Source organism: Ceratotherium simum, chromosome 7 (assembly GCF_057802395.1).
Source record: "Ceratotherium simum simum isolate JZ-2026a chromosome 7, ASM5780239v1, whole genome shotgun sequence".
NCBI lineage: Eukaryota > Metazoa > Chordata > Mammalia > Perissodactyla > Rhinocerotidae > Ceratotherium > Ceratotherium simum.
The window spans coordinates 76,241,659-76,268,151 of record NC_141906.1 but is presented as its reverse complement, the minus strand read 5'-3'; the positions used below and the strand labels follow the sequence as shown (position 1 = coordinate 76,268,151).

The 26,493-nt window shown below is 38.8% G+C and overlaps 1 protein-coding gene across 8 annotated transcripts in view; it reads right to left on the bottom strand.

Moving 5' to 3' along the window:
- Nucleotides 1-26,493, bottom strand: part of CCDC15 (coiled-coil domain containing 15) — an 88,298-nt gene that overhangs the window by 23,862 nt on the left and 37,943 nt on the right. The window lies entirely within an intron of this gene.

Genomic DNA, 26,493 nt, shown 5'->3' with positions numbered 1-26,493 from the left:
GAAAACATAGGCAGTACGCTCTTTGACATTGGTCTTAGCAACATATTTTCAAGCACCATGTCTGACCAGACAAGAGAAACAATAGAAAAAATAAACAAATAGGACTATATCAAACTAAAAAGCTTCTGCACAGCAAAGGAAACCATCAACAAAACGAAAAGACAACCTAACAATTGGGAGAAGATATTTGCAAACCATACATCTGATAAGGCCTTAATCTCCAAAATATATAAAGAACTCATGCATCTCAACAACAAAAAAACTAACAACCCAATTAAAAAATCAGCAAAAGACCTGAACAGACATTTCTCCAAAGAAGATATACAGATGGCCAACAGGCACATGAAAAGATGTTCAACATCATTAACTATCAGGGAAATGCAAATCAAAACTACAATAATGTATCACCTCACGCCCGTCAGAATGGCTATAATTAACAAGACAGGAAACAACATGTGTTGGAGAGGATGTGGAGAGAAGGGAACTCTCATACACTGCTGGTGGGAGTGCAAACTGGTGCAGCCACTATGGAAAACAGTAAGGAGATTCCTCAAACAATTAAGGATAGAACTACCATATGATCCAGCTATTCCACTGCTGGGTATTTATCCAAAGAACTTGAAAACAACAATGTGTAAAGATACATGTACCCCTGTGTTCACTGCAGCATTATTCACAATAGCCAAGACTTGGAAGCAACCTAAGTGCCCACCAAGGGATGAATGGATAAAGAAGACGTGGTATATATACACAATGGAATACTACTCAGCCATAAGAAACGATGAAATCCAGCCATTTGTGACAACATGGATGGACATTGAGGGTATTATGCAAAGTGAAATAAGTCAGAGGGAGAAGGTCAAATACCGTATGATTTCCTTCGTTAAGTAGTAGATAATAACAACAATAAACAAACACATAGAGACAGAGATTGGATTGGTGGTTACCAGAGGGGAAGTGGGGAGGGAGGTGGGTGAAAGGGATAATTCGGCACATGTGTGTGGTGATGGGTTGTAGTTAGTATTTGGGTGGTGAACATGATGTAATCTATGCAGAAATAGAAGTATAATGATGTACACCTGAAACTTATACAATTTTATAAACCAATGTTACTGCAATAAACATTCCAAGAATGAAAAAAATAAAATAAAATAAAAGCAATTGGGCAAATTTAAGATTGAATTAAAATTATGTAAATTAAAAAAAATAAAACTCACTATAATATGTAACATATATTACTCAAAACTCAATTCACATGGAATAAATCTCCAGAGAAGTCTTAATCCATTTTAGATAATGTTATTTACAGCCGAAATAAACATTTTTTCAAGTTAAAGAAAAAAAGAAAGCAGGTGTATGTTTATTTTAGAATGTTGCTAAAGTGGTTGTGTCTTTAAGTTAAATCATATAACCTCCATGCAAAGAAGGCATAAATGATATAGTTTCTTCAACAGGGAAAAAGCAAAAAGATAATTTTTAATTATTTGCAGACTATCAACAAGATTTAATTTTCTGATACCTAATCTGTAAGATAGAGACCTTCATATTTTTTCTGAGGTCAAGAGTACAAATCCAAGAAGACAAAGGTTATCCAGTGAGAAAAATGGCAATAAAACAAAAGCCTTAAGTAAAAAAGCTTTCAAAGAAGGTCAGCAGTATAGCTAAAGAAGAATGCCCACTGACTATGCTATGTGGTAGGCCTGTCATAAGAATATTTAAGTTAGATATAAAAATACCCACAACATGGATGTCTTGGCTTCAGTTAAATGAACTGAACTAAATGTCCACTGTCTTTTGCCTGATGAGTCTGAATGCTCATCTATGGGCATTACAGAACTGAAAGGTTTTTTGATGCAGATCAGATCATAATTATGGCTAAACAACTAGGTTATAGTAAGACAAATCTGCCCTACATATAAGAATGAACTTTCTGAGAGCCAACGTCCTTAGATTCTGAAATTATTATCCAGAGAGATTATATAATTATAGTCCTAAAGAACATCAAGAATAGAAAAGATCCTTGAAATATTTAAACAGAATGCTGCCTGAAGGCTACCCTGGACAACTTCATGAGAATTTTCTCCTCTACCCTAATCTAAAATACACATATACACACACACTTTTTATTGCAGCAGTTTTGTCAAGTTGCTTTTAGGACAACAGTATTATAATCTATCTCAAGGGGGAAAAAAGCATGTGAGAACAAAAACATACCAAAGGAACTATTAAAGACCTCACAGGAAAACCATTCTCACCAGTGGACTGCCATATAAAAATTTCAGAAGTCCTTGTACTCTCTCTACTGTAAAATAAACAGAATATTCAGCAGCAAAGGGCCCCTTGCAATGCAGACATTGCTTAGGCTCCCAAAGTCAAATGTACTAATGATAAAAAATTTGAAAAACTATGAAATGCAGAAAGAAAAAAAAAATGTTTTATTTCTACCACCCAAGACGATTCTTAAACAGCTTGGAATGTTTTATTTTAGCCATTTTTTTCATCATCATTTTCTTGCAAAAAGCTTTGTTTCTACCGGGTCCCTGTCTTGAAAGAAGTTCAGGGAAGTTTAAGAAACTGCCCTGGGGCAGGAGGCAGAGGCTCAGGAAGAAGCTCCAAGGATAGGGGACTGCAGCAGTGCCTCTCAAAGGCCACTGGGCTAATATCTTACTTGGGATTTTTTACATTTATGTTCATGAGAGAAATTAGTCTATAAGGTTGCTTTCCTGTAATATCCTAGTCAGGCTGGTATTAAGGTTACGCTGGCCTCTACAATTATTTGGGGAGTATTCCTTGTTTTCCATTCTTAGTTTATGTAAAACTTGGCGTTATTTTTTTCCCTTGACTATTTGGAAAGAATCCCTTAGTGAAGGCATCTGAGCCTGGACCCGAGCCTGAATTTTTCTTTTTGATAACATTTTTAATAACTGATTTAATTCCTTTAAGTGATACAGGATCACTCAGATTTCTATTTCTTCTTGCATCCATTTTTGTTTTAAAAGTTTGTCTATTTCATCAAATTGATCAAAATTTTTAGTAGTTCATAATTTCCTCTTATTATAATTTAACGTCTCTAAGCTCTGTAGTAATGGTTCCTTTTTCATTCCTAATATTGGTAAATTGTGTTTTTTCTCTTTTTCTTTTTACTGATTAGTAAAAGTGATATGTCCCTAGCAAAACTAAATTTTCAAATAACCAACTTTTGGCTTTGTTGATTTTCTCCATCGTACATTTGTTTTCTATTTCATTGATTTCTGCTCTTTATGACTTCTTTCTTCTGGTTTGATTTGCTGTTTTTTCCTAGCTTTCTGAAGATGGAAAGTTAAAACACTGATTTTTAGCCTTTTTACTTTTTTTGATAATTGCAATCTAGGCTCTAACATTTCCTCTAAGCATTGCTTTAGCTGCATCTGACAAGTTTTGATATGTTTTATCTTTATTATTCTCTTCAAAGTACTTCCTAATTTCCACTGTAATTTTATCTTTGACCCAGAATTCTTTAAAAATGTACTGCTTATTAATTTCTAGCTTAATATCATTATAGTCAGAGAACATACTCTGAAAAAGAACCCAGGATATGACCAATCTTGATAATGTGCCATGGGCACTTGAAAAGAATATATTCTATCACTATTCAGTGTTTTTATGAATATGTTTTCATTTTTCTTGAAGAAATATCTAGTAGTAAAGTTGCTGGGTCATAGCCATATATGTTTAACTATATAAAATACTAAATAGTTTTTCAAAGTGGTTGTGCTCTTTTCCACTTTCACTACCAATACATGAGTTACAGCTAATCTACATCCTTGCCAATATCTGGTACTGTTAAAGTTGTTTATTTTTTTTAAAGCTACTCCAGTGAGTATGAAGTAGTATCTCATTGTGCTTCTGCTGAGTTTCTATCTAAGATTACACTCTTCAAACCCAGACTTTCTATTTGATGCTATCTTATAGATTTCAGCTCTCTGGTGAAATTCTCCACATTTTCATCTATTTTCTCCATCTTTTCCTCTATTTACTTGAGCATATTAATCAATTATTTTAAAGTCCTCGTCTGCTAACACCAACATCTGAGTCACCTGTGAGTCTGCTTCTGTCGTCCCTTCTTTCTCTTGGCTTTTGGTCATCTGGTCATATCTTTTGACATGCCTAGAAAATTTTGACTTAATGCTGAATACTGTTTTAAAAAATTTTAGAGGCTCCAAATGATGTTATCTATGATCAAAAAGAATTTACCCTTTTCTCCGCTAGGCAGAGAGTGCAGGGTTCATCACCTTAATCCAATCAGGCACTTGGCAGAATCAAGGCTGCTTTGCAGTTTGGGTAAAGCTTATTCTACAGTTGGTTAGACCATCTCAGTGTCTAGCACTCTATGGCTTTCAACTGAAAGCCTGGTATATCCATTGGGTCCTTGCTCCCCTACCTCACCCCAGTGGGTCCTGAACTCTACATCTCCTCAACATCACAAGACTATAGAAAATTTCTCTCTGCTTTCCAAATGCTTTCAACTTAGCCCTTAGCCTTCTTTCCTGTACAAATTTAGACTGTGGTAATGTCTTGAGAAAATTGATCAAGTATTTTAGACCCCCTCAAGTCTCCAATTTTGTTAATTCAGTTTCTGAAGACTAACAAAAGCTCTGCTTGTTTCTCTGTCCCCCAGAAGTAGCCCTGTGCTTGGTCCAAATTCATGTTTAAACATATATTGAAAATTCCTAAAGAAATCTTTAGTTCCCATTGCTCCTAGAACTCTAGTTCTTTATTTCCATGCGTGTATAAGGCAGCCCTCCCTTAATATTGAAAAGGCTTCTCAAACTCAGCGTCCAAAGTTGTTCCTCTTTGGGCATTCCCTATCTATGTCAATGGTATTCCCAGTCATTCAGTTATCAAAGAAGAAAGTTAGAAACTACCCTTGACTCCTCTCTCAACACCAAACCCAATTAGTCATCAAGTCCTGTGGATTCTAATTCTTAAATTTTACTAAATATATGACTCTTGTTCCAACACCCTCATCATCTCCTACCTCAACTACTATAATAACTTCTTAGCCAGACTCTTTGCCTTAGTTTTCTGTCCTCTCCAGCCCATTCTGTACTCTGCTGCCAAAGTGATCTTCCTAAAATACAAATCAGATCATAAGGCTTCTACTTTAAAATCTTTCAACAGCTTTGTTATAGCCCCTCTACCACTTCACTTCCACCAGTTTAGCAACCCTAAGTTTTTATATTGTTTCCCAGACATATGTTATACTTCCATACTAAATTCCCTGATGATCTAGCAAATTCCATTTCATCCTTCAAGACCCAGCTTGAGTATTAACTCATCTATAAAGCCTTTCTTGGGCTGGCCCCGTGGCTTAGTGGTTAAGTGCGCATGCTCCGCTACTGGCGGCCTGGGTTTGGATCCCGGGCGCGGAACGACGCACTGCTTCTCCAGCCATGCTGAGGCTGCATCCCACATACAGCAACTAGAAGGATGTGCAACTATGACATACAACTATCTACTGGGCCTTTGGGGAAAACAAAAAAAAGGAGGAGGATTGGCAATAGATGTTAGCTCAGAGCCGGTCTTCCTCAGCAAAAAGAGGAGGATTAGCATGGATGTTAGCTCAGGGCTGATCTTCCTCACAAAAAAAAAAAAAAAAGGAAAAAGAAAGAAAGCCTTTCTTGACCTCCCTAGACTGTCCCTGCCTCACTTTACATGTAGCATTATAATTATTATTTTTGTCTCCTTTTCTCCATTTGTCTGGCCTCCCTTGGTGCTCATCCTGTTCACCATCATCATCACTACCATCATTATCATCAGCAGCAGGAGCAGCACCACCACCATCATCGTGTTAGTAACAGGTACCATTTACTGTGATTTTATTAAATGCCAGGTAGAATGTTAAGTACTTTACGTACATTTCTCCATTTAACTCTATCAACAACCTAGAAGACAGGCATTACATTTCTCATTTTATAATTAAGGATACTGAGTCTCAGAGGTGAAGAAACATGCTCAAGGTTACACAGCTAACAAGTGGCAAATTCAAACCTAAGTTCATTTGATTCTAAACCTGCGCTATGAACCACTATCCTGCGACATAGTCAAGTTTTATATTCTCAGCATATAGTACCTGGCATGTGGTAGGCTCTTAATAAATGCTTTATTGTTGAAAAGTACTGAACAAGATAATATATCCACCTTAGATTATGAGTTCTTATAAACAAGGAACGATATTTTATTTATCTTTGTATTGCCTGTGCCTTAGAGAGTGCCAGGATATGAAAGATGCCAAACTAATGTTGGCTGAATAAATGCAGAATCACTCTCAGACCTTGATAAGAGGGGAGGTCCTTGCCTTGGAACTCACATATTTTTTCCAGCTTTACTGAGATATAATTGACAAATAACATTGCGTAACTTTAAGGTGTACAACGTGATGATTTGATACACACATACATATTGTGTGATCATTATCACAATAAAGTTAGTTAACACAACCATCACCCCACATAGTCACTTTTTTGCATGTGATAAGAACATAAGATCTACTCTCTTAGCAAATTTCAAGCATACAATTTAGTATTGTTAACTATAGTCACCATGCTATACATTATTAGATTCCTAGAACTTATTCATCATGTAAATGAAAGTTTGTACCCTTTGACTAGTACCTCATTTCCCCCACCCCCAGAAAATTACAACCACTAACCTATTCTCTGTTTCTATGAGTTTGACTTTTTTTTCTTTATTGTAAAATTTTTGTTGTACATTATTGTTTGTCGGTCACCATATAAATGCATCCCTTCATTTCTTGTGCCCCCCACCCCCCTTGCCCCTGGTAACCATTAAACAGTTCTCTCTGTCCGTGTGTTGGTTTATTTTCCACTTATAAGTGAAATTATGCAGTGTTTGTCTTTCTCCTTCTGACTTATTTCGCCTAACATCATACCCTCAAGGTCCATCCATGTTGTTGCAAATGGGACGATTTTGTCTTTTTTTGTGGCTGAATAGTGTTCCATTCTATATATATACTACGTCGTCTTTATCCACTCATCAGTCAAGGAACATTTGGGTTGCTTCCATGTCTTGGCGACAGTGAATAATGCTGCAATGAACATAGGGGTACATAAGCCTCTTTGGATTGTTGATTTCAGGTTTGTTGGGTAGATACCCAGTAGTGGGATAGCTGGATCATGAAGTATTTCTATTTTTAATTTTTTGAGGAATCTCCACACAGTTTTCCATAGAGGTTGCTGCCAGTTTGCATTCCCACCAGCAGTGAACTAGGGTTCCCGTTTCTCCACAGCCTCTCCAACATTTGCTGTTTTTTGTCTTGGTGATTATAGCCATTCTAATGGGTATAAGATAATATCTTAGTGTGGTTTTGATTTGCATTTCCTTGATGATTAGTGATGTTGAACATCTTTTCATGTGCCTATTAGCCATCTGTATATCTTCTTTGGAGAAGTGTCTGTTCATTTCCTCGGCCCATTTTTTGATCGAGTTGTTTGGTTTTTTGCTATTCAGTTGTGTGAGTTCTTTATATGTTATGGAGATTAATCCTTTGTCAGATATATGGTTTGCAAATATTTTTTCCCAGCTGGTGGGTTGCCTATTCATTTTGATCCTGGTTTCATTTGCCTTGTAGAAGCTCTTTAATCTGATGAAGTCCCACTTGTTTTTCTTTTGTTTCCCTTGTCTGAGTAGACATGGAATTCGAAAAGACCACTTTATGACCAATGATGAATAGTGTACTGCCTATATTTTCTTCCAGGAGTTTTATAGTTCCAGATCTCACCTTCAGGTCTTTGATTCATTTTGAGTTAATTTTTGTGTATGGTGAAAGAAGATGGTTTACTTCCATTCTTTTGCAAGTGGCTGTCCAGTTTTCCCAGCACCATTTGTTGAAGAGACTTGCCTCTCTCCCTTGTATGTTCTCAGCAACTTTGTCAAAGATTAGCTGCCCACAGATGTAAGGTTTTATTTCTGGGCTTTCAATTCTGTTCCATTGATCTGTGTGTCTGTTTTGGTACCAGTACCATGCTGTTTTGATTACTATCGCTTTGTAGTATGTTTTGAAGTCAGGGATTGTGATGCCTCCAGCTTTGTTCTTTTTTCTCAGGATTGCTTTAGCTATTCAGGGTCTTTTGCTGCCCCATATGAATCTTAGTATTCTTTGTTCTATTTCTGTGAAGAATGTCCTTGGGATTCTAATTGTGATTGCATGGAATCTGAAGGCTGCTTTAGGTAGTATGGACATTTTAACTATGTTTATTCTTCCAATCCATGTGCATGGGATATCTTTCCATTTCTTTATGTCATCATTGCTTTTTTTCAATAATGTCTTGAAGTTTTCATTGTATAGGTCTTTCACTTCCTTGGTTAAATTTATTCCTAGATATTTTATTCTTTTTGTTGCAAGTGTAAATGGGATTGTATTCTTTTATTTATTTTATTTTATTTTTTTCCCCCCAAAGCCCCAGTAGATAGTTGTATGTCATAGCTGCACATCCTTCTAGTTGCTGTATGTGGGACTCGGCCTCAGGACGGACGGAGAAGTGGTGCCTCGATGCACACCCGGGACCCGAACCCGGGCCACCAGCATTGCAGCGCACGCACTTAACCACCAAGCCACAGGGCCGGCCCGGGATTGTATTCTTGAGTTTTCTTTATGTTAGTTCATTATTAGAGTATAGAAATTTAACTGATTTTTGTAAGTTGATTTTGTACCCAGCAACTTTGCTGTAGTCGTTGATTATTTCTAAGAGCTTTCCGATGGATTCCTTAGGGTTATCTACATATAAAATCATATCGTCCACAAACAGCAAGAGTTTCACTTCTTCCTTGCAAATTTGGATACCTGTTATTCATTTTTCTTGCCTAATTGCTCTGGCCAAAACCTCCAGTACTATACTGAATAAGAGTGGTGAGAGTGGGCACCCTTGTCTTGTTCCTATTTTCAGAGAGATGGCTTTCAGTTTTTCCCTGTTGAATATGATGTTGACTGTGGGTTTGTCATATACGGCCTTTACCATGTTAAAGTACTTTCCTTCTATACCCATTTTTTGAGAGTTTTTATCATTAATGGATGTTGGATCTTGTCAAATACCTTCTCTGCATCTATTGAGATGATCATACGGTTTTTATTCCTCATTTTGTTAATGTGGTGTATCACACTGATTGATTTGCGGATGTTGAACCATCCCTGTGTCCCTGGTATAAATCCCATTTGATCATGGTGAATGATCTTTTTAATGTATTGCTGTATTTAGTTTGCCAATATTTTGTTGAGGATTTTTGCATCTATGTTCATCAGGGATATTTGTCTGTAGTTTTCCTTCTTAGTATTGTCCTTGTCTGGCTTTGATATCAGGGTGATATTGGCCTCGTACAATGTGTTGGAAAGTGTTCCATCTTCCTCTATTTTTTGGAATAGTTTGAGAAGGAGAGGTATTAAATCTTCTTTGAATGTTTGGTAAAATTCTCCAGAGAAGCCATGTGGCCCTGGACTTTTATTTTGGGGGAGGTTTTTGATTACTGTTTCAATCTCTTTACTTGTGATTGGTCTATTCAGGTTCTCTGTTCTTGATTCAGTTTGGGGAGGTCATATGAGTCTAAGAATTTAACTATTTCTTCTAGATTGTCCAATTCATTGGCATATAGCTTTTCATAGTATTCTCTTATAATCCTTTGTATTTCTGTCATATCCATTGTAATTTCTCCTTTTTCATTTCTAATTTTATTTATTTGAGCCTTCTCTCTTTTTTTTTGGTGAGTCTGGCTAAATGTTTGTCAATTTTGTTTATCTTCTCAAAGAACCAGCTCTTTTTTTCATTGATCCTTACTACTGTTTTTTTTTTGGTTTTGATTTCATTTATTTCTGCTCTGATTTTTATTATTTCCCTCCTTCTGCTGACTTTGGGCTTTGTTTGTTCTTCTTTTTCTAATTCTGTTAGGCGTAGTTTGAGGTTGCTTATTTGGGCTTTTTCTTGTTTGCTAAGGTGGGTCTGTATTTTTATGAGTTTCCCTCTCGGGACCACTTTTGCTGCATCCCATATGAGCTGGTATGGTGTATTTTAATTTTCATTTGTCTCCAGATATGATTTGATTTCTCCCTTAATTTCATCAATGATCCATTGGTTGTTCAGTAGCATGTTGTTTAGTCTCCACATCTTTGTCACTTTCCTGGTTTTTTTCTTGTAGTTGATTTTTAGCTTTATAGCGTTATGGTCGGAAAAGATGCTTGTTATGATTTCAATCTTCTTAAATGTATAGAGGCATGTCTTGTTTCCCAACATATGGTCTATTGTTGAGAATGTTCCATGAGCGCTTGAGAAGAACATGTAATCTGCTGGGTTTGGATGGAGCACTCTATATATATCTATTAAGTCCATCTCCTCAAGTTTTTCATTTAAGTCCATTATTTCCTTATTGACTTTCTGTCTGAATGATCTATCCATTGATGTAAGTAGGGTGTTAAGATCTCCTACTATTATTGTGTTGTTGTTAATATCTCCTTTTAGGTTTGTTAATAGTTGCTTTATGTACTTTGGTGCTCCTGTGTTGGATGCATATGTATTTATAAGTGATATGTCTTCTTGGTGGAGTGTCCCTTTTATCATTATATATTGCCCCTCTTTGTCTCTCATTACCTGTTTTATCTTGAAGTCAACTTTGTCTGATATAAGTACGGCAACACTTGCATTCTTTTGTTTGTCATTAGCTTAGAGTATTGTCTTCCATCCTTTCACTCTGAGCCTGTGTTTGTCTTTAGATCTGAGATGTGTTTCCTGGAGGCAGCATATTGTTGGGTCCTGTTTTTTAATCCATCCCACTACTCTGTGTCTTTTGATTGCAGAGTTCAGTCCATTTACATTTAGGGTAATTATTGATATATGAGGGCTTACTATTGCTATTTTATTGCTCATTTCCCGGTTCTTTTACATTTCTTTTGTTTCTCGTCCTGTGTGTTTTGGACAACTACTTTGGTAGTTCTGTATGGTGGTTCTCTTAGTTTTCTCTTTATTTATCGTGTGTGATTCTGTTCTGATTATTTGGTTAGTGGTTACCATCAGGTTTGTATAAAAAGTCTCGTGGATGTGATAGTCCACTTTCTGACGGCCTCTTATGCCCTTAGACTAAGTCAATTCGATCCCTTTCCTCTTCCCCTTCTAAGCTATTGTTGTCACAACTTATTCTGTCTTGTGTTGTTAGTTTGTGTTTAAAGTGATGAGGTTATATTTATTTTTGGTGTTTTCCTTCCCTTGATCTTTGGTTTTATAAGTGTTTGCTAATCTATTCTGATAGAGAGCTGCAATTTTTCCGGTTTTATTGACCTGTTTTCCTCCTTGTTCAAAACTTTGTATCCCCTTTCTCTTTTTTTTCCTCAGGCATGAGGGCCTTCTTGAGCACTTCTTGTAGTGGGGGTCTTGTGGCAATGAACTCCCTTAGCTTTTGTTTATCTGGGATAAGTTATTATTTCTCCATCACATCTGAAAGATATTTTCACTGGATAGAGTATTCTTGGCTGAAAGTTTTGTCTTTCAGAATTTTAAATATGTCATTCCACTTTCTCCTAGCCTGTAAAGTTTCTGTTGAGAAATCAGCTGAGAGCCTGATAGGAATTCCTTTGTACGTTATTTTTTTTTTTTGTCTAGCTGCCCTTAATATTTTTTCTTTGTCATTGAATTTTGCCAGCTTTACTACTGTATGCCTTGGAGAGGGTCTTTTCATGTTGTTATATTTAGGAGATCTATTGATTTCATTCAATGGTATTTCCAGCTCCTTCCCCATGTTTGGGAAGTTCTCAGCTATTATTTCTTTGAACAAGTTCTCTGCTCCTTTTTCCCTTCTCTTCTCCCTCTGGAATAGCTATAATCCACATGTTGGATTTCCTAATTGAGTCGGATATTTCTCAGAGAGTTTCTTCATTTCTTTTTAGTCTTAGTTCTCTTTCCTCTTCCATCTGAAGCATTTCTGCATTGCTGTCCTCAATATTGCTAATTCTTTCCTTCACATTGTCAGCTCTGACGCTTAAGCTTCCAGATTTGTCTTTATCTCCTCTATTGTGTTTTTCATCTCTAAGATTTCTGATTGGTTTTTCTTTATAGTTTCAATCTCTTTTCTGAAGAAATTCCTGATTTCATTGAATTGTCTATTTTCTTGTATTTTGTGGACGCTTTTTATGATAGCTATTTTGAATTCTCTCTCATTAAGGTTATACACTTCTGTGCTTTCAGGGTTGACTTCGGGGTGCTTGTCATTTTCCTTTTGGTCTGGAAATTTAATACATTTTTGCATAGTGCCTGTCGGTTTTGGCTTATTTTTCCTCATATTGAAAACATCTGGTCACAGTTCTTCTTGCTGCCACTGTGTGGGGGTCAAGAGCTGTGTATTCTGTGCCCGCCTCGATCCACAGGCGTTCTGGTCGGCCCGCAGCTGAGCTGGGGTGCAGCTGAGCTGAAGCGTGGCTCAGCTGAAGTGCAGCCAAGCGGTGGCTGCTGGGGCTGGAGCACAGGGAACAGCTGGAGCATGGGAACAGAGCTGGAGCACAGCTGGGTCGACGCAGCTGGAGCTAGAGCGTGGCTGGGTTGATGCAGCTGCAGCTGGAGCGCAGCTGGGCCGAAGAAGCGGAAGCTGGAGCTGCAGCACCACTGGGCTGAAGAAGCTGGAACTGGAGCATGGCTGGGCTGAAGTAGCTGGCGCCAAATCAGCTGGAGCCTGAGCACGGCCAAGCTGCAGCAGCTGGAGCCAGGGTCCATTCAAACTGAGGGAGCTGGGGGCAGGGTGTGGTCAAGCTGAAGCAGCTGGGGCCAGTGAGCGCTTGAGGTAAAGGAGTTGTGGCTGGGGCATTGTTGAGCCAATGCAGCTGTGGCCGGGGCGCAGTTGAGCCGATGCAGCTGGGGCTGTGGTACAGTTGAGCTGGAGCAGCTGCGGCTGTGGCGTGGTAGGGCCCGAGCCACTGCAGCCAGGGTGCAGATGAGCCAGAGCTGCTAGGGCCGGGGCGCCAGGGAGACGGAGCCGCTGTGGCCAGGGCATGGGAACACTGGAGCTGCTGGTGCCGAGGCACCAGGGGGGCCACCACCACTGGTGCCAGGGCTCCAGGGAGCCACCGCCTCCAGGGCTGGGGCACAGGCGTGCTGCCGCCGCCGCTGGTGCTGGGGCCAGAGCCGAGCTGAAGCCCCACTGAGCTGAGGCTGCAGGGCCACTGTGCTGAAGTGCCAGGGGGGCAGCTGGGGGGGCGTGGGGCTTACTTTTGCCTCCCTGACCCCAGAGGTTTCTCGCTTCACTGTTGCTCTCTGCTCTCCTGAAGGGCTAGCTTGTCGAACAGTTCCGCTGCCTCCACAGGGGGATTCCCCATGGGCTGGGAGGGCTCCTGGAGAGCGCCGGATTTCCTGTGGAGAGCCACGTGGTCTCAGTCTCAGGGTCACAGTCCTTGGGGAAGGAAGGGAGATGGACTTACCTCCTTCCACTTCCTCTGGGGATCCCAGCACCTCAGCCCTCGAGTGTACAGCTGCATGGGTGCCTCAGACATCCCTTGTGTTGTGTGAATAATTTCTCTTGGAATATGAATGTCCCTTTTGTTGTGTCTTAGAGGGGGAGAGTTCAGTGGGGGAAGCTCACTCCACCATGATGCTGACATCACTCCCCCGAGTTTGGCTTTTTTTAGATTTCACATATAGGTGAGATCACAAAGTACTTGTCTTTCTCTCTCTGACTTATTTCACTTAGCATAATGCCCTCAAAGCTCATTCATGTTGTCACAAATGTCAGGATTCCCTTTTTTCATGGCTGAATAATATTCCATTATATATATATATGTATGTATATATATATGTATATGTATATGTATATGTATAGACACACACACACACACACACACACACACTACATTTTCTTTATCCATTCACTTGTTGACAGACATTTAGGTTGTTGCCATGTCTTGGTTATTGTGAATAATGCTGCAATGAGTATGGAGGTGCAGGTATCTCTTTGAGATAGTGACTTCATTTCCTTCAGATATATACCCAGAAGTGGGATTACTGGATCATATGATAGCTCTATATTTAATTTTTTGAGGAACTTCCATACTGTTTTCCACAATGTGTGGACCAGTTCACATTCCCACCAAGAGTGCACAAAGGTTCCCTTTTCTCCATATCCTTGCCAGCACTTATCTACTGTCTTCTTGAAAAAAGCCATTCAAACAGGTGTGAGGTGATATCTCATTATGATTTTGATTTGCATTTCCCTGATAATTAATGATGTTGAGCAACTTTTCATGTACCTGTTGGCCACTTGTATGTCTTCTTGGAAAAATGTCTATTTAGGTCCTTTGCCCATTTTTTAATTGGGTTGTTTGGTTTTTTTCTATACAGTTATATGAGTTCCTCATATACTCTGGATATGACCCCATTATCAGATATATGGTTTATAAATATCTTCTCCCATTTTGCAGGTTGCATTTTCATTTTGTTGACTGTCTCCTTTAAGGTGCAGAAACTTTTTTTTTTTTTTGTAATCTCTTTTTTTTTAAATTTTTTGTTTATTGCAGTAACATTGGTTTATAACATTGTAAAAATTTCAGGTGTACATCATTGTACTTCTATTTCTGCATAGATTACATCATGTTCACCACCAAAATACTAATTACAACCCATCACCACACACATGTACCGAATTATCCCTTTCACCCTCCTCCCTCCCCCCTTCCCCTCTGGTAACCACCAATCCAATCTCTGTCCCTATGTGTTTGTTTAAGGTTGTTATTATCTACTACTTAATGAAGGAAATCATGCAGTATTTGACCTTCTCCCTCTGACTTATTTCACTTTGCATTATACCCTCAATGTCCATCCATGATGTCACAAATGGCTGGATTTCATCATTTCTTATGGCTGAGTAGTATTCCATTGTGTATATATACCACAGCTTCTTTATCCATTCATCCCTTGATGGGCACTTAGGTTGCTTCCAAGTCTTGGCTATTGTGAATAACGCTGCAATGAACACATGGGTGCATGTACCTTTACAAATTGGTGTTTTCAAGATCTTTGGATAAATACCCAGCAGTGGGATGGCTGGATCATATGGTAGTTCTATCCTGGATTTTTTGAGGAATCTCCATACTGTTTTCCATAGTGGCTGCACCAGTTTGCACTCCCACCAGCAGTGTATGAGAGTTCCCTTCTCTCCACATCCTCTCCAACACTTGTTGTTTCCTGTCTTGTTAATTATAGCCATTCTGACGGGCGTCAGGTGATATCTCATTGTAGTTTTGATTTGCATTTCCCTGATAGTTAATGATTTTGAACATCTTTTCATGTGTCTGTTGGCCATCTGTATATCTTCTTTGGAGAAATGTCTGTTCAGGTCCTTTGCCCATTTTTTAATTGGGTTGTTAGTTTTTTTGTTGTTGAGATGCATGAGTTCTTTATATATTTTGGAGATTAAGCCCTTATCAGAAGTATGGTTTGCAAATATCTTCTCCCAATTGTTAGGTTGTCTTTTCGTTTTGTTGATGGTTTCCTTGCTGTGCAGAAGCTTTTTAGTTTGATGTAGTCCCACTTGTTTATTTTTTCTATTGTTTCTCTTGCCCGGTCAGACGTGGTGTTTGAGAAGATGTTGCTAAGACTGATGTCGAAGAGCGTACTGCCTATGTTTTCTTCTAGAAGTTTCACAGTTTCAGGTCTTACATTCAAGTCTTTAATCCATTTGGAGTTAATTTTTGTGTATGGTGTAAGGTAAGGGTCTACTTTCATTTTTTTGCATATGGCTATCCAGTTTTCCCAACACCATTTGTTGAAGAGACTTTCTTTTCCCCATTGTATGTTCTTGGCTCCTTTGTCAAAGATTAGCTGTCCATAGATGTGTGGGTTTACTTCTGGGCTTTCGATTCTATTCCATTGATCTGTATGTCTGTTTTTGTGCCAGTACCATGCTGTTTTGGTTACTACAGCTTTGAAGTATATTTTGAAATCAGGGAGTGTGATACCTCCAGCTTTGTTCTTTTTTCTCAGGATTCCTTTAGCTATTCGGGGTCTTTTGTTGTTCCATATAAATTTTAGGATTCTTTGTTCTATTTCTGTGAAAAATGTTGTTGGAACTTTGATAGGGATTGCATTGAATCTATAGATGGCTTTAGGAAGTATGGACATCTTAACTATGTTAATTCTTCCAATCCAAGAGCATGGAATATCTTTCCATTTCTTTGTGTCTTCTTCAATTTCTTTCAGAAATGTTTTGTAGTTTTCGGTGTACAGATCTTTCACCTCTTTGGTTAAGTTTATTCCTAGGTATTTTATTCTTTTTGTTGCAATTGTAAATGGGATGGTATTCTTAATTTCTCTTTCTGCTACTTCGTTGTTAGTGTACAGAAATGCAACTGATTTTTGTATGTTGATTTTGTATCCTGCAACTTTACCATATTCGTTTATTACTTCTAAAAGTTTTCTGGTGGATTCTGTGGGGTTTTCTATATATAAAATCATGTCATCTGCAAATAGTGACAGTTTCACTTCTTCCTTTCCAGTTTGGATCCCTTTTATTTCTTTCTCTTGCCTGATTGCTCTGGCTAGGACTTCCAGTACTATGTTAAATAGGAGTGGTGAGAGTGGGCATCCTTGTCTGGTTCCTGTTCTTAGAGGGATGGCTTTCAGTTTTTCACCATTGAGGATGATATTAGCTGTGGGTTTGTCATATATGGTCTTTATTATGTTGAGGTACTTTCCTTCTATACCCATTTTATTCAGAGTTTTTATCATAAATGGATGCTGTATCTTGTCAAATGCTTTCTCTGCATCTATTGAGATGATCATGTGATTTTTATTCTTCATTTTATTAATGTGGTGTATTACGTTGATTGATTTGCGAATGTTAAACCATCCCTGCATCCCTGGAATAAATCCCACTTGATCATGGTGTATAATCATTTTAACATATTGTTGTATGCGATTTGCTAGTATTTTATTGAGGATTTTTGCATCGATGTTCATCAGTGATATTGGCCTGTAATTTTCTTTTTTGTGTTGTCCTTGTCTGGTTTTGGTATCAGGGTAATGTCAGCTTCAGAGAATGAGTTAGGAGCTTCCCCCTCCTCAATTTTTTGGAAGAGTTTGAGAAGGATAGGTATTCAAGTCTTCTTTGAATGTTTGGTAGAATTCACCAGGGAAGCCGTCTGGTCCTGGACTTTTATTTTTGGGGAGGTTTGTGATTACTGTTTCGATCTCCTTACTAGTGATTGGTCTATTCAAATTCTCTACTTCTTCTTGATCCAGTTTTGGAAGGTTGTATGATTCTAAGAATTTATCCATTTCTTCCAGATTGTCGAATTGGTTGGCATATAGCTTTTCATAGTATTCTCTTATAATCTTTTGTATTTCTGAGGTGTCTGTTGTAACCTCTCCTCTTTCATTTCTGATTTTACTTATTTGTGCCTTCTCTCTTTCTTTCTTGGTGAGTCTAGCTAAAGGTTTGTCTATTTTGTTGATCTTTTGAAAGAACCAGCTCTTGGTTTTATTAATTTTTTCTATTGTTTTTTTTGGTCTCTATTTCATTTATTTCTGCTCTGATTTTTATTATTTCCCTTCTTCTACTGATTTTGGGCTTTGTTTGTTCTTCTTTTTCCAATTCCTTCAGGTGCATTGTTAGATTGTTTATTTGAGATTTTTCTTGTTTGTTGAGATAGGCCTGTATCGCTATAAACTTCCCTCTTAGAACTGCTTTTGCTGTATCCCATAAATTCTGGCACGTCGTATTTTCATTTTCATTTGTCTCCAGGTAGTTTTTGATTTCTTCTTTGATTTCTTCGTTAACCCAGTCGTTGTTCAGTAGCATTTTGTTTAATCTCCATGTATTTGTAGCTTTTCTGATTTTCTTCCTATAGTTGATTTCTAGTTTCATACCGTTGTGGTCAGAAAAGATGCTTGGTATTATTTCAATCTTCTTAAATTTATGGAGACTTGTTTTGTGGCCTAATATGTGATCAATCCTGGAGAATGTTCCATGTGCCTTTGAAAAGAATGTGTATTCTTCGGTTTTTGGATGGAATGCTCTGTATATATCTACTAGGTCCATCTGTTGTAGTGTGTCGTTTAAGGCCAATGTTTCCTTATTGATCTTCTGTTTGGATGATCTATCCGTTGGTGTAAGTGGAGTGTTAAAGTCCCCTACTATTATTGTGTTACTGTCTATTTCTGTTTTTATGTCTGTTAATAATTGCTTTATATATTTAGGTGCACCTACATTGGGTGCGTAGATATTTACAAGTGTTATATCCTCTTGTTGGATTGTTCCCTTGATCATTATGTAATGCCCTTCTTTGTCTCTTTTTACAGTTTTTGTTTTAAAGTCTATTTTGTCTGATATGAGTACTGCTACCCCAGCTTTCTTTTCATTGCCATTTGCGTGGAGTATCTTTTTCCATCCCTTCACTTTCAGTTTGTGAGTGTCTTTAGGTCTGAAGTGTGTCTCTTGTATGCAGCATATATATGGGTCTTGTTTTTTTATCCAGTCATCCACCCTATGCCTTTTAATTGGAGCATTTAGTCCATTGACGTTTAAAGTAGCTATTGATAAGTATGTACTTACTGCCATTTTTTAACTTTTTTTTTTTCTCAGTGTTTTAGTAGTCCTCCTCTGTTCCTTTCTTCTTCTATACAGAATTGATGGTCACTTTAGTTTGACCTCTGTCTGAAAGCTGTACTCTTTAACTCCCCTCCTCCCTCATGTTTTTGATATCATATCTAACCTCTTTGTTGTGCATTTGTATCCATTACGTTCTAATCATGGAAATAGATAATTTTTCCTATTTGTGGTCTTTTCTTTTCCCCTTAAATCAGTCCCTTTAACATTTCTTGTAGCACTGGTTTCTTGGTGACAAACTCCTTTAATTTTTGCTCATCTGGGAAAATTTTGATCTCTCCTTCCATTTGGAATGATAACCTTGCTGGGTAGAGTATTCTTGGCTGTAAGTTTTTTCCTTTTAGCACTTTAAATATATTGTGCCATTCTCTTCTAGCCTGTAAGGTTTCTGCAGAGAAGTCAGCTGATAGCCTTATGGGGTTTCCTTTGTACGTAACTTGACATTCTCTTGCTGCTTTTAGGATTCTCTCTTTATCTTTAATTCTGGACATTTTGATTATGATGTGTCTTGGTGTGGGCCTCTTTGGGTTTATCTTGTTTGGGGCTCTCTGTGCTTCCTGTACGTGGATGTCTGTTTCCTTCCTTAGGATAGGGAAGTTTTCATCTATTATTTCTTGAAATAGATTCTCTGCCCCCTTGTCTCGCTCTTCTCCTTCCGGGACACCTATAACGTGGATGTTAGTGCGCTTGATGTTGTCCCAGAGGTCCCTTAGACTGTCCTCAGTCTTTTTAATTCTTTTCTCTTTTACCTGTTCACCTCGGGTAATTTCTTCTAGTCTTTCGTCCAGCTCACAGATCCGTTCTTCTGTATCCTCTACTCTGCTTTTGAGTCCCTCTAATGAATTTTTCATTTCCAGTATTGTATTCTTCATTTCTGATTGGTTCTTTTTTATATCTTCCATTTCTTTGTTGACATTCTCACTGAGTTCATCTCTTCTTCTCTCCAGATCAGTGAGCATCCTTAACACTCTTAGTTTGAACTCTCTGTCGGGTAGGTTGCTCATTTCTGTTTCACTTAGTTCCTTTTCTGGGGTTTTGTCCTGTTCCCTTACTTGGAATGTATTCTTTTGCCTCTTCATTTTGCCTCTTTCCCTGTGCTTGTGTCTACGTATTAGGTAGGTCAGCTACGTCTCCTGCTCTTGGATAGGTGACCTTATGTAAGTGATGGCTTAGGAGGCTTCCAGTGTGCTTCCCTCAGTTCTCAATGTTCCAGGGTGACCCCTATGTGGGCTACGTGTATCCTTCTGCTGTGGCCTGTTTGCTCTCCCTGTAGGCGCCCAGGAGGCTGAGTTATGCTCCTGGCCAGCTGTTGTAATGCTCAGCTGCTTGTAGTTGTTGTGGGCCCTTCAGTCTCTTTATCAGGTGTGGGGATCCCCAGCACAGTTGGCTGCAAGTTCTAATACCACATTTGTGTTGCAGTATTTCTTTTAAGTGAGTAGGCCCCCACCGTGGCAGGTTGTTAGGCTCAGGGCCTTACAATTGCTGTAAGCCTCTAGCCTATTAGGTCTCTTGTCAGCTCTCTGAGGATTGCAGCTGGGTGGGGCTGGCCTCAGGCACAGGAGCACCCAATTGTTTCAGGTTTTGGAAGGTGGAGCAAACCTCCTATGTGGGTCTTTGAGAAGTACAAGTCTTCTGTGGCTGAGAAGCCCTGCCTGCCGCCCACAGGTCCACACACACAGTCAACACAGTCCTGCCCCGTGTGAGCGCCCCGACCTCCCCAAGCGGACCCAGTCTCTCCACGGCGGGAGCCCCACACACTCTGCCACCGCCACACACTCTCCACCCGCTCCTTGTGCACACCCTGCCCTGCTCAAGTCGGCTCAGTTGCCAGGCTGCAGAGAATCCAGTCACCAATCTATGCAGGCCCACACGTTGCCTGAGGGCTTGTTGTTGGGTGGGGCCAGTCTCTAGGGTGGGCTGCCTGCCCCGGCTGAGCTGGATTAAATCGGTGCTCTAGCGGGTGGGGCAGACCCTGGGCTAGCAGGCCTCAGGGAGAACTCCAATGGCGTCTGTGTCAGCATGCCCACACCAGGCCACACAATGGCCGCCGCCAATGTCCCAGTCCCTGGAGAGGTCTCACCCCTCACCGAGATGCACTCAGGGCCTATTAGGTGAGTCTCTTGTCACCAAAGCACTGTACACCTTTCTTTCTGATGATTTTAGGGTGCTTCCTGAAACGGATGAGTTTGCGCGTGGGCCCTTTAAGAGCCAATTTTAGTTTCTTTGTGAACCGGGTTTTCTGGGGGTGCTCCCCAGTGTTTTAGTAGCAGGCACAGTCAGATATTATGCCGCTGGTCTCGATTGTGCTGGGTCCACAAAATGCCCACAGCGGGGGCGCTCCCCGGCTCAGGGCCCCGCGCCTCCAGGGAGGCTGCGTACCTGTGAGCTGCTCCCGGCGGCCGTGAGGCGCTGCGGCTTGTGAAGGCGGCATTTCTTCTCTCCAGAAGGGAGTCTCTGCCTCTTCCACCTCAGTTAGGATTGTCCGTTGTTGCAGGAGTTCCTCTCATCCAGTTTTCAGTTCTGTCTCAGGGGTAATTTTTCCACGAGTAGTTGTAAATTGGCTGTCTCCACGGGAGGAGGTGAGTTCCGAGTCTGCTTACGCCGCCATCTTGACTCCTCCTCCAGAAACTTTTTAATTTGATATATTCCCATTTGATTATTTTTGCTTTTGTTGCTTGTGCTTATGGTGTCATAACAGAAAAACCATTGCCAAGACCAATGCCAAGGAGCTTACCCCTATGTTTTCTTCTAGGAGTTTTATAGTTTCAAGTCTTACATTCAAGTCTTTAATCCATTTTAAGTTGATTTTTGATGGTGTAAGATAGGGGTCCAATTTCATTCTTTTGCATGTGGATATCTGGTTTTCCCAACACCATTTATTGAAGAGAATATCCTTTCCCCATTGTATATTCTTGGCTCCTTTGTCTTAAATTAATTGATTTATTTTGGGGCTCTTTATTCTGTTCCATTGATCTATGTATCTGTTTTTATGTCAATACCATAATGCTTTGATTACTATAGCTTTGAGTCTAGTTTGAAATCAGGAAGCATGATGCTTCCTGATTAGTTTTTCTTTCTCAAGATTGCTTTGGCTATTCAGGGTCTTTTCTAGTTCCACATGATTTTAGGATTGTTTTTTCTGCCATTGGAATTTTGATAAGGACTGCACTGAATCTGTGGTTGCTTTGGGTACTATGGACATTTAAAAAATATTAATTCTTCCAATCCATGAGTAAGGAAAAAATTTTCATTTATTTGTGACTTCTTCAATTTCTTTCACCAATGTTTTATAGTTTTCAGTGTATAGATCTTGCACCTCCTTGGTAAAATTTATTCCTAAGTATTTTATTCTTTTTGATGCTATCATAAATAGAACTGTTTTCTTAATTTCTCTTTCTGATAGTTCATTCATAGAAACACAACAGATTTTTGTAAATTGAGTTTGTATCCCGCAACTTTACAGAATTCATTAATTAGTTCTAACAGGTTTTTGGTGGAGTCTTTAAGGTTTTCTATACATATCATGTCATCTGCAAACACTGACAATTTTAATTCTTCCTTTCCAATTTGGATGCCTTTGATTTCTTTTTCTCACCTAACTGCTCTGGCTGGGACTTCCAGTACTATGTTGAACAAAAGTGGCAAGAGTGGGCAACCTTGTCTTGTTCCTGATCTTAAAGGAAAAGCTTTCAGCTTTTTACCATTGAGTATGATGTCAGCTGTGACCCTGTCATATACAGCCTTTATTATCTTGAGGTATGTTCCCTCTATACCCAGTTTGCTGAGAGTTTTTATCATGAATGGATGTCAAATTTTGTCAAATTCTTTTTCTGCATCTATTGAGACAATCACATGATTTTTATCTTTCATTGTTAATGTGGTGTATCACACTGATTGATCTGCAGATGTTGAACCATCCTTGCATCCCTGGAATAAATCCAACTTGATTATGGTGTATGATCCTTTTAACATATTATTAAATTCAGTTTGCTAATATTTTGTTGAGATTTTTTGCATCTATATTCATCAGGGATATTGGCCTGTAAATTTCTTTTCTTATAATGTCTTTATCTTGTTTTGGTTTCAAGGTAATGCTGGCCTCATAATGAGTTTGGAAGTGTTCCCTCCTCTTCTATTTTTTGGAAGAGTTTGTGAAGGATTGGTGTTAATTCTTCTTTAAATGTTTGGTAGAATTTACCAGTGAAGCCATCTGGTCCTAGACTTTTGTTTGTTGGGAGGTTTTTGATTACTATTTCAATCTCCTTACTTGTAATTGGTCTGTTCATATTTTCTATTTCTTCGTAATTCAATCTCGATAGGTTGCATGTTTCTAGGAATTTGTCCATTTCTTGTAGGCTGCCTAATTTGCTGACATATAATTGTTCCTAGTAGTCTCTTAGGATCCTTTATGTTTCTGTGGTATCAGTTGCAATGTCTCCTCTTCCATTTATAATTATATTTATTTGAGTCTTTTTTTTTTCTTGGTTAATCTGGCTAAGGATTTTCAATTTTGTTTATCTTTTTAAAAAAACCAACTCTTAGTTTTGCTGATCTTTTCTATTTTTTTCCCATTCTCTGTCATTTATTTCTGCTCTGATCTTTGTCGTTTCCTTCCTTCTGCTAACTTTGGGTTTCTTTTCTTTTTCTAACACCTTGAGGTTAGGTTCTTTATTTGAGATCTTTATTTTTGCTTAATGAATGCATTGATAGTTATAAACTTTCCTCTTAGAACTGCTTTTGCTGCATCCCGTAAGCTTCAGTATGTTGTGTTTCCACTTTTGTTTGTCTCAGATTTTTTTTTATTTCTCTCTCTTTTTTTTTCTAATTTAACAGTATTTCATCAACCTTTTTTGTGTGTGTGTGAGATCAGCCCTGTGCTAATATCTGCCAATCCTCCTCTTTTTTTTTTTGCTGAGGAAGACTGGCCCTGAGCTAACATCTGTGCCCATCTTCCTCCACTTTATATGGGACGCTGCCACAGCACGGCTTGCCAAGCTGTACGTTGGTGGCGCCTGGGATCTGAACCAACAAACCCCGGGCTGCTGCAGCGGAGTGCACGCACTTAACCGTTTGCGCCACCGAGCTGGCCCCTTTATTACTCTTTTGATTTCTTCTTTGATCCATTGGTTGTTCAGGAGTGTGTTGTTTAATTTCCATGTATTTGTGAATTTTCCAATTTTCCTCTTGTTATTGACTTTTAGTTTCAAGCCATCTTTTCACTGGAAAAGATACTTGATAAAATTTCAATTTTCTTTAATTTGTTAAGACTTTTTTAGAACTAACATGATCTATCCTGGAGAATTGTTCTGTGAGTTCTTGAGAAGAATGTGTATTCTGCTGGTGTTGGACAGAATGTTCTGTATAGATCCATTTGGTCTATACTGTTGTTCAAAACTGCTATTTCCTTTTTGATTTTCTGTCTGGATGATCTATCCATTGTTGAGCGAGGGGTATTAGAGTTCCATACTATTACTGTATTGCTGTTTATTTTTCCTTTCAGTTCTGTTAGTATTTGCTGTTAGGTGCTCCTATGTTGGTGTATAAATATTTAAAATTGTTATATCATCTTGATGAACTGACCCCTTTCTCTTTAAATAATGACCTTCTTTGTCTATCATGACCCTTTTTAACTTACAGTCTATTCTGTTTGATATAAAGATAGGCACTCCCGCTGTCTTCTGGTGACCATTTCCATGGAATACCTTTTCTGATCCCTTTGCTTTCAGCCTATGTGCGTCTTTAAAGCTAAAATGAGTCTCTTATAGGCATTATTTCCCTTTTAAAACAGTGTAGTATTGGCAAAAGAATAGACAAATAGGTCAATGGAACAGAAGAGAGGCCAGAAATAGACCCACATAAATACAGTTAAGTGATCTTTGACAAAGGAGTAAAGGCAATACTATGGAGCAAAGATAGCCTTTTCAACAAATGGTGCAGGACAACTGAACATCCATGTGCAAAAAAATAAATCCAGCTACAGACATTACACTCCCTTACAAAAATTAACTCAAAATGGATTACAGAGCTAAATGTAAAACACAAAACTATAAACCTCCTAGAAGACAACACAGGAGAAAATCTAGGTGACTCTGGGTATGGCAATGACTTTTTAGATACAACACCAAAGGCAAGATCCATGAAAGAAATAATTATAAGCTAGACATCATTAAAATTAAAAGCTTCTGGGGGCTGGCCCCACAGCCTGGTGGTTGAGTTTGGCGTGCTCCACTTCAGCAGTCCAGGTTTGGTTCCTGGGCGCAGACCTACACCACTCATCAGTGGCCATGTTGTGGAGGTGACCCACACACAAAAGAGAGAAAGATTGGCACAGATAATAGCTTACAGTAAGTCTTCCTCAAACAAAGAGAGGAAGATTGGCAACAGATGTTGGCTCAGGGCAAATCTTCCTCAGCAAAAATAAATATAAAAAAAAATAAAAACGTCTGCTTTCTGAAAGACAATGTCAAGAATGAGAATTTAAGCCACAGACTAGGAGAAAATATTTACAAAAGACATATCTGATAAAGGGCTGTTATCCAAAATATACAAAGGGCTCTTAAAACTCAATAATAAGAAAATAAATAACCCACTTAAAAAATGGGCCAGGGGCTGGCCTGGTAGCATAGAGGTTATGTTCGTGCACTCCACTTTGGCGGCCTGGGGTTCGCCGGTTCAGATCCTGGGCATGGACCTACTCACCACTCATTAAGCCATGCTGAGGCAGTGTCCCACACAGAGCAACTAGAAGGATGTACAACTATGACATACAACTATCTACTGGGGCTTTGGGGAGAAAAAGGGGAAAAAGGAGGAAGATTGGCAACAGATGTTAGCTCGGGGCCAATCTTCCTCAAAAAAAAAAGAGGTCAAAGACCTGAACAGATACCTCACCAAAGAAGAAATACAAATGGCTAATAAGTATATGGAAAAGATGCTCCACATCATATGTCCTTAGGGAATTGCAAATTAAAAACAACGAGATACTACTACATACCTAATAGAATGGCCAAAATCCAAAACAATGACACCACCAAATGCTGGCAAGGATGTGGAGCAACAGGAATTCTCATTCGTTGCAAAATGGTACAGCCACTTTGGCAGAAAGTTTGGCAGTTTTTTATAAAAGAAAACACACTCTTACCACACGATCCAGCAAACACACTCCTTGGTTACTTACCCAAAGGAGTTAAAAACTTATGCCCACACAAAATCTCTACGTAGATGTTTATAGCAGCTTTATTCATAATTGCCAAATCTTAGAAGCAACCAAGATGTCCTTCAGTAGGTGAATGCATAAATAAACTGTGGTACATCCAGACAATAAAATATTATTCAGCACTAAAAGGAAATGAGCTATCAAGTCATGAAAAGGCATTGGAGGAAACTTAAATGCGTACTACTAAGTGAAAGAAGCTAACCTGAAAAGGCTACACATTTGTATGATTCCAACTATAAGACACTCTGGAAACAGCAAAACAATGGAGACAATAAGATCAGTGGTTGCCAGGGGCTGAGGGAGGGAGAGATGAATAGGCGGAGCACAAAGCATTTTTAGGGCAGTAAAACTATTCTGTATGATACTATAATGATGGATACATATCATTACACATTTGTCAAAACCTATAAGAATGTACTACACCAAGAGTGAATCTTAATGTAAAATATGAATTATGTGTGTCAATGTAGGTTTATCAGTTGTAACAAATGTACCACTGTGGTAGAGGATGTTGTGGGATAAGCAATCCATGTATAGGGTTAGAGGGTAAATGGGAACTCTGTACTTGCCACTTAATTCTGCTGTGAACCTAAAACTGTTCCAAAAAAATAAAGTCTATTAAAAAAACATGGCTCTTAACCATCTTTTACTAC